The sequence below is a fragment of the Coffea eugenioides genome, unplaced genomic scaffold (genome assembly GCF_003713205.1).
Source record: "Coffea eugenioides isolate CCC68of unplaced genomic scaffold, Ceug_1.0 ScVebR1_2392;HRSCAF=3414, whole genome shotgun sequence".
In the NCBI taxonomy this organism is placed as follows: Eukaryota; Viridiplantae; Streptophyta; class Magnoliopsida; order Gentianales; family Rubiaceae; genus Coffea; species Coffea eugenioides.
The window spans coordinates 1-9791 of NW_020862875.1; the positions used below are offsets into that span (position 1 = coordinate 1).

General features: G+C 35.3%; 1 non-coding gene across 1 annotated transcript; it reads left to right on the top strand.

Annotated features, from left to right (window-relative positions):
* Window positions 1–3904: 3904 nt before the first annotated feature.
* Window positions 3905–4011, top strand: LOC113756522. Its single transcript, XR_003465981.1, has one exon. It is a non-coding gene; the product is annotated as a small nucleolar RNA R71 (small nucleolar RNA).
* Window positions 4012–9791: the final 5780 nt, after the last annotated feature.

The following is a 9791-nucleotide window of genomic DNA, read 5'->3' on the forward strand; positions in this document are numbered from 1 at the left end:
GCGATTGCTTCTACCCATTTAGAAACATAATCCACTGCTACTAAGATGTACTTATTATTAAAAGAGCTTGGAAATGGTCCCATAAAGTCTATACCCCATATATCAAATAATTCAACTTCTAAGAAGGTAGTTAGGGGCATTTCATTCTTTCGAGATATATTTCCAGTTCTTTGGCATGCATCACAACTTTTAACATATTCCCGAACATCTCGATACATAGTTGGCCAATAAAATCCTGATTGCCATACCTTTGCCACAGTTTTTGAGGTGCTAAAATGTCCACCTGTTTCAAGGTTATGACAATGATATAAAATATTATGTACCTCGTTTTCGGGAATACATCTACGTACCATACCATCGGCACAATGTTTATACAGCAATGGTTCCTCCCAAAAGTAACTTTTGACATCATGTAAGAATTTCTTCTTTTGATGGTAATTAATTCCCTTTGGAATCTCTCCACTTACCAAAAAATTAGCAATATCAGCATACCATGGAGAATTGATAATTGCTAGGACAAACTCATCCGGGAAATTCTCTTGAATAGGAACTTGATCCTTGACTGGAATATATTCTAGGCGTGATAGATGATCCGCTACTAGATTCTCTGTTCCCTTTTTGTCTTTTATTTCCACATCAAATTCCTGCAATAAAAGAATCCACCGAATTAGTCTTGGTTTTGCATCTTTTTTATGTAACAAATATTTAAGAGCCGCATGGTCCGTATATATAATAACTTTAGATCCTACTAGATAAGATCTAAATTTATCCAAAGCAAATATCACTGCCAATAGCTCTTTTTCTGTGGTTGCATAATTGAGTTGTGCTTCATTTAGCAACTTGCTAGCATAGTAAATGACGTGCAACCGTCCTTCTTTCTTTTGTCCCAAAACTGCTCCAACCGCATAATCACTTGCATCACACATCAATTCAAATGGTAGTGACCAATCAGGCGAAGTTATAATTGGGGCCGAAATCAATTCCTTCTTCAACCTTTCAAATGCAACCAAACAATTGTCATCAAATTGAAAAGGAGTATCTTTACATAATAAATCACATAATGGCTTTACTATTTTAGAAAAATCTTTAATAAAACGTCTATAAAAGCCAGCATGTCCTAAAAAACTCCTTATCCCTTTGACATTGCTTGGGGGTGGCAATTTTTCGATGACTTCTATTTTGGCTTGATCCACCTCAATTCCCTTGGAAGAAATCTTGTGTCCTAAGACAATTCCTTCTTTTACCATAAAATGACATTTCTCCCAATTCAGTACAAGATTTGTTTCCTCGCATCTCTGCAAAATCAATTCCAAATTATGAAGACACTGATCAAAAGATGAACCATACACAGAAAAATCATCCATAAATATCTCCATAATTTTCTCAATATAATCAGAAAAAATAGCCATCATGCATCGTTGAAAAGTTGCGGGAGCATTGCATAACCCAAATGGCATTCTTCTAAAGGCAAAAGTGCCATAAGGACATGTAAATGTGGTCTTCTCTTGATCCTCTGGAGCTATAGCTATTTGATTATATCCTGAAAAACCATCAAGAAAACAGTAAAATTCATATCCGGCTATTCGCTCCAATAATTGATCAAGAAATGGTAGGGGAAAATGATCTTTTCTTGTTACCGTATTTAACTTACGATAATCGATACACACTCTCCACCCTACCACAAGTCTAGATGGAATTAATTCATCATTTTTACCCACGATTGTAGTCATTCCACCTTTCTTTGGTACCACATGAATTGGACTAATCCAAACACTATCGGAGATAGGAAAAACTATACCTGCGTCAAGCCATTTAAGAATTTCATTTCTTACCACCTCTTTCATGTTTGGATTGAGTCTTCTTTGTGTTTCCACCACTGGTTTGCAACCGTTCTCCAATAAAATTCGATGCATGCATATAGAAGGACTTATACCTTTAATGTCTGAAATTGTCCATCCAATTGCCTTCTTACGCCTTCTTAGAACTCGTAACAACTTTGCACACTGTTCATCATCAAGGTCAGCACTAACAATTACAGGTAAAGTTTTATTTTCTCCAAGAAATTCATACCTTAGATGAGTCGGAAGTGGCTTGAGCTCTAACTTTGGAGGTTCAATTTCTGAAGGTTGTGAAAACCCTTTTCCTTGGCCAAGACTTTCATACAAATTACCCCTTTTATAAGGTGCTTGAAAATCCAAGTATTTGGCCAATTCTTCAATTTCTTCACAAACATCTTCTTGCTTATCTAAACTCATTAAACAATACTCAAGAGGATCTAAGTCAAAGTTGACTTGACTCATCTCTTGGGTTAGTTTATCAATTGTGCCAATAGAATAAGCATGATCGGTAAAAGAAGGGTATTTTTCCATTTCATTCAAATTAAATTCTACCTCTTCTTCACCTACTTGAAACTTAAGTTTGCCATTTTTTTACATCAATAATAGTACCTGCAGTAGCTAGAAATGGTCTACCTAGAATAATTGGCATAGATATATCTTCTTCCATATCTAATACCACAAAATCCACTGGAATGATAAATTTTTGAACTTTTATCAATACATTCTCCAACACTCCCAATGGATATCTAATAGACCGATCCGCTAGTTGCAAAGTGATATTAGTGCGTTTAAACTCATGCAAACCCAATTGTCTAGCCACCGTTAAAGGTATTAATGATACACTAGCACCAAGATCACACAATGCCTTAGAAAAATCAACGTTACCTATGGTGCAAGGTATAGAAAAACTCCCCGGATCCTTCAACTTCGGTGGTAGCTTATTTTGAATAATTGCACTACATTCCTCCGTTAATGCTATTGTTTCGCAGTCTTCCAACTTTCTTTTTCTAGTCATGATTTCCTTGAGAAATTTCGCATAAGATGGAATCTGCAAAATAGCATCGGCAAAAGGAATGTTAATGTGCAATTGTTTGAAAAGTTTAACAAATTTTTCAAAATCTTTATCAAACTTATTTTGCTTTAATCTTTGTGGAAATGGAACCGCAGGGGGTATTGGAATGGTAGTGGAAGATGATGGTTGCTTTTCTCTTGAATTCTCCCGCCTATTTTCCTTCACAATCGCCTCTTGGTTCCTCTGCTTTTCTTCTTGTTTTTCATTCTCATCTTTCTCAACTTCCTTCACTGGAGGATCTTCTAATTGTCTACCACTACGAAGAGTAATGGCTTGCACCTGCTCCTTAGGATTGACCTCTGTTTTGCTAGGTAATTCTCCTTGATTTCGATTATTCAAAGAACTAGCAATTTGACCAATTTGGACCTCTACATTCCTGTACATTGTAGTGAGTTGATCCAGTCTCCCTTCTACTCGTTCAAATCTGTCCGAAGTCACCTTAGCAAGTTTTTCCACCGCGATCTCCCAACTTGGTTTAGTTTCAGCCTGTGGTTGCCTTGGTTGAAATCCCGGCGGATTGGTTGGCCTTTGTTGATTTCCTTGATCCTTCCATCCGAAGTTTGGATGATTTCTCCATCCCGGATTGTAAGTATTCGAGTAGGGGTTATTTTGAGCATTACGATTGTAATTATTGACGAATTGTACCTGTTCAGAATCGACACACTCATTAGTATCATGTTCACCTCCACATACAGAACAGCATGCTACATGTGCATTAGATGAACTTGGACCTTGTCTACTTAGCAATTTCATCACATTATTCATTTGAACACTCAGCGTATTGAGAGTGTCCATTTCTATCATACCTGCGTGACGTCTTGTATTACCTCTCTCATTGGCCCATTGATAGTTATTTGCTGCCATTTCTTCTATCAAATTATGAGCTTCTTGGGGTGTTTTTCCCATTAAAGCTCCACCTGCAGCTGCATCAATAATAGTTTTAGTGGAGAAAGATAAACCATTATAAAAGGTTTGTATGATTAACCACTCCGGCAGTCCATGATGTGGACATTTCCGAAGCAAATCTCTAAACCTTTCCCATGCCTCATATAATGATTCACCTTCCAATTGGCTAAAACTAGTGATATCCATTCTAAGCTTAGCAGTCTTACCTGGTGGAAAATACTTATTTAAGAATGCTCTTGATAATTCATCCCATCCAGTGAAAGTATTGGGAGCATGAGAGTGTAGCCAAAGTTTGGCCTTATCTCTTAATGAAAATGGGAACAATCTTAGCCTTATAGCATCATCACTAACTCCATTCATTTTAATTGTATCACAAATTTCCAAGAATGTAGCTAAGTGTGTATTAGGATCTTCTACTGCATTACCTCCAAATTGAGATTGTTGAACCATTTGGATAAGTGATGGTTTAATCTCAAAGTTGTTAGCATTTACCGCAGGCCTTGCTATGCTCGTTTGTGAACCTTGTGTTCCCGGTATAGTAAAATCTCGCAGAACTCGCCTATTTAGGTCATTTTCAGCCATTTCTTCTTCAAATGGTAATTCTATCAAGATATCTTCTATTGGCTGCCAAACCTCTTGATCCTCTTGATGCAGTGTATTCCTCCTTTGTCTCCGCAATGTTCTTTCAATTTCAGGATCAAAATGTCCAACTTCTCTATTTGATCGGTGCATGCACTACAAATAAAAATAAGAGAAATTTTTGTAGTTTTAATTCAACAACTTGGATAAAAACAATGAAAATGTCTAAATTAATAGAGATGACTAGGCCCTAATATTGCCGCTCCCCGGCAACGGCGCCAAAAACTTGACGGGTTTTTACTTTAAGTGCAAGTTTAATTCCGATTTTACACCCGTTGGACTGCAAGTATACAGGTCGCAATTTTAGTACAAGATGCGTATCGGGTCGATCCCACGAGGAGCAATTTAAACAATTACTAAGCCCCTGTTCTCTCTATTATTTAGACTTACAATTAATTTTTGAGCAGAGAAAGTCTAATGCCTGTAATCTACAAATCTGATATACAAATCTAGTTTAACAAATGCTGAATGCAAATAGAGAAATTTCACTTAATGAAGATTCTAGGGATTGTAGATTCCACTTATGGCATAAACTACAACAAATTGAATGGATTTACTTTTCTTGCTATTTATTCCCTTGCTTAACCAGAGATTTTATTTCCAAGATTTACCAAGTCTCATTTTTCATGATGAAATGGCTTAGATCAAATAATAGATTTCCTATTTCCCATGGTGAATACTACATACTACTCCGTTTTTATTCATGGAAAATGCTTCAAATAATCCACTAAAGTTTTATCTTCTTATTTTCATGAACAGATCACTCCAGCACTAACTCATGTGTTTTCCAATTGTTTTATTACGCTAAATCTCAATTGAAATAATAACACTATAAACAATGCTATTGGTGGATTCATCAATAACAAGAAAATCACAGCTACACAAGTAGACATGTTAACTCAAGATATAACAAGTGTTTAAATCACAATTCAATTAGTAATTATTTACCCATAAGTTTCATCTACTCCCTAGATGAAGGAGTTTAGCCTACCTCATGAATGATTTAACAAATCATTCACAAGTTTTATTACTTGCAAAACATCATAAAGTAACAAGTAATAAGAAAGATAAAAGAAAGCACTTAGCCATTGAAGGTGAAGCTCTCCAATTCCTGCTATGTTTCCTTGCAAACAATATGATTTACAGTGAAAATCCTAAATGCTGTATTCTAAGAAACTCCTTAAACTAGAGAGAAAACTTTGGTTGCAAGAAGGAAAACTAGCTACGTCTGCGGTCAACCAGGCTTTCTCCCCTGTATTTCTGCATAAAAGGTGTAGAAATTCCATTCCCCTCTCACTTCAATAATTTCCTCCACTCAGATTTTGTAAAAAAAGGTTCAAAGATATGATGTTTCCCTTTTTTTTCCCCACAACGTTCATTTTGGTCTTCTCTTTTATGCAGAAGCATGTGCAACCGAATTCCGCTTGCATCTTAATAGCTGGAAAGTGGTAATGCACAAAAGAGAATTGACCTGAGTCAAATTGCAGAAATTTCCGGCTATAAAACCGCGCCTACCACAAAACGCGGTATAAACTCGCGTTTTTTCTACTCGCGTTTTCACTCTGGCCTTATTTCAACTGCCGATTTTCTCCTCCATGATAAAGGCCAAACTAGCTTTTGTTTGCAAAACACAAAAAAGTTGGTAACCCTTTGAATTTAGCTTTTCCAATGCTATCAAAGAATCAATCCAAAAATCGGAGCATTGGGTAGCGCTGAGATAATGAATCGAAATACTGTCCACCCTGTTTCAAACCTCTGTTTTAACTTCCGACCACAGAATGCAGCTTCTGTATTCCAACGTTTTGCCCATGAAGATGGCAGAAATGGATTTCGATGTCTTCATACGAATTGTAGGTCTCTTTCTTAGCTTAAAAATGGTATAAAGATCACCTCAATCCGATAAGTGTAGCTCCAGATATGGTCAAAATACTGAAGAGTGTCAAAACTGACTTGTATTGCATTTCCTCACTTGAACATTTTTCACTTCATTCTCTTGTTGTCCCAACTTGGTGTTTGAAATTCATCACCGAAATCTCTATTTTTTACCTCATATTGACATCCTTTGGTGGATTGAATGCAATCATTCCTGCATAAAAATGAAGTTTTTAAACCATTAAAATCATAAAATGGCAATATATCCACCTTTTAACCGAAAAATATATAATTTAACCAAAAAACCTCGCTTTATTTTATTTATAAAACTTAAAATCCAACTCAAAAATTAAAACTAATAAAATGCACCTTAAAAATAAACCGTAAAATAAACTCTTATCATTAAAAAGAAAAAAGATGAGTAGACAAGAATATTAAAAATGAAATAATAGAGTTTGAACAATCCCAAATGCACTCCCTTAATAGAACTAACATTTTCCCGCTATCTTCAGCCCCCCCGCCTCTGAGAAGACCTGAAGTTGGCTAGGATTCCATTGATGATTTGATGTTAATAGGTTTCAGGTGGAAAACTTTTCTTGTCCATGTCAAAGATTAAGTGTGTAAGAGAAAGTCTTACAAGTTTGAATAGATGGTTCTAAAGTTTTTTTGAGGAGACGTAGGGATGCTGAATGAGGTAGTTGTGAACAATCTTTGCTAAATACCATATATACATTCACAAAAGATCGACCTTAAGGTAACGACATAAGCCTGGATTGGCCGACATGCATGAATATGTCAACAAACCTCTTTTCTCTCTTTAATTGGGCATTATTCCTGCCTTAGTCGTGGTGGTGCACCGGCATGCGATAGCTTCCTTGTTGTTCAAGTAACTGTCTTTAAGGATAAAGAGATGGAGGAACTCCTATTCCTAGAAAGTTGTTTCATTGCTATAATAGCAAGGCAGCTCGAAAATTAATTAGGAATAGTACTAGTTTTAGCAATATTTCTAATTGTTCATTTATAAGTTTAATGTATTTGTGCCAATAAATTATAGTGAGTGCAGAATGGAAAAAAAATTAGAAAAAATGCAACATTGTCTCGCAGAATAGATTCGTGGCTGGATCCTCTCCCATCAAGATTGGACCCCTCCCGTGCATCCAAGTGAAAGCACTACAGCCTTGTTCCGCGCCTTGAATCTGTGAATCGCAATAATGAATCCGCATACATTAGTGGCCAGATGCGGCTTTTGTTCCTTTTAGAGTTTTAGTGTGTTTTATTTCCAATTTTAATTTAACTTATTGTAACTTATAAATAGGCACATATAGGGTTTTTGTATTCATTCTTTAATCAAATATTAATCAAACTTTGGTTGGTTTGTAGCAGCTGTTGTGATCTTTCTCAGGGTTCTATAACACATCATTTTTTCAACCAAAATTTTTATACATCTATTAGCATGATGCTAAATTATTCTACGTATTTGATTACCGACAACTACAGTTTCAAATACATAATAATAATCTAAACAAATATGTGTATCTTGATTATATGACAAGTAGAAGGAATTAGAACCACTAGAGTTACTGCAGTGGTTAGGGAAAAACTATTAGAGTATTTCCTATGATTAGGTTTAGGGTTCGAATCTTGTACTTAGGTAGTTTGGGATAGGCAGAGTATAGGGAGAGGTAGGAGGGTAAAAATTAAAAATTAAGAAAACCACAAGGGATCAATGACAAAATTGTGAAAAAGTTTTATTGTCCTGGTGATACTAAAAGAATATTTCGAAGAGCAAAATATTCATAGAGTCATATTGACGTGTTAATGTATATTGTACTTGCTTCCAGGAGGTATAACAGTTAATTAATTAAATAATCGTGTAATGGCATAATGAGTTTGCTTTATAAAGTAGAGAGTTACTTGCAAGATATTGAAGTTATTTATTACAAACAAATAGACATACACACACCTTCTTGTCTCTTTTCGGGAACTTATATTGTATTTTATGAAAATGCTATGCTACTTATGGTATATTGCTTATGCCACCCATCTTTGTGGTCTTCCATGGTGGAAATTTCCAATCTTTCTTGAGTTACCAAAGATTGGATTATCGATAATTGCTTTTTTATAATGTTGCTTAAATATTAAAACAATTTTCATACTCCTTTTAGTTCCTTTTTCATATATTTTGGAATCAAGAACTACATTATCTTCTTTGGCTAAATCTCCTTTGCAAATTTGCGTTTGTACTCTGGCAACAATCTCCTGCTTCAACAAAGAAATTGGAGTAAAAGATAGAATCATGATTTGAGCTCATCAAATGCTATACAATGCCATAAATTTCTTTTCGTTGGAAAGAAAATTTTGCTCATTATGTAGAGAGACAAAGATGAGTAGAAAGAATATAAAAAATGAATATAGGCTTGAACATCCAAAATGCCGTCCTTATATACTAACATTTGTTATCTTCACTTCTTCCTTTGAGAGACATGAAGTTTGGCTAGATTCCATTGATGAATGTTTATAGGTTCAGGCGAACCTTTCTTGCCCATCTCAAAAGATTAAGTTGTAAGAAGAAAGTCTACAAGCTTAAGAGATGGTTTCTGTGTCTTTGAGAAATAAGGTATGCTAATGGGAGTTGGTGAAATTCTTTGCGGTACATATATGCATTACAAGATCGACCTTCGGTGACACATCATAGCTGATGTGGCAATTGAATATGTCAACAACCTCTCTCTTCGTTAATTGCATTATCCTCCTCAGATGTAGCAAGCACCGTATGCATACTTCCTTGGTCATGTGTAACTACTTGTCCAAGAACTTATTTCAAATACAGAATGAAGAACTTCTATCCTAGAATTTGTCATTCTATAATGGCAAGGCAGCTTGAAAATTAATCAGGATTAAATAATTTAGATAATCGCACTAGTTTTAGCAATATTTTTAATTGTTCATTTATTTTTTTAATTTATTTCTGTCAATAAATAACAGTGTGTGCATAATGGAAAAAAATTAGAAAAAACACAACATTGCCTTGTGCATCCGATTGAAAGCACTACTGCCTTGGATCCGCGCCTTGAATCTGTGAACCACAATAATGAATCCGCATATATTAGTGGCCAGACGTGACTTTTGTTCCTTTTTGAGTTTTAGTTTGTTTTTATTTCTGATTTTAATTTAAGGGTAAAAAACCTCAGCAGCCACTAAACTATTGGTCGGATCATGTTTTGACCATCAAACTATTTTTCGTCAGTAATTGGCCACTAAACAACTTAATCAGTAAACTCATGACCATTTAGTCGATAATTGCTCTTAATCTATAAAATTAGCAGTTAATCTGTGAAATAGGGTCGCGTAATTGTTGGACAAAATTACCCTGCACTTTGCCACGTGTACAGCTAATTTCACAGATTAAGAGCAATTATCGACTAAATGGTCACGGATTTACTGATTAAGTTGTTTAGTGGTCA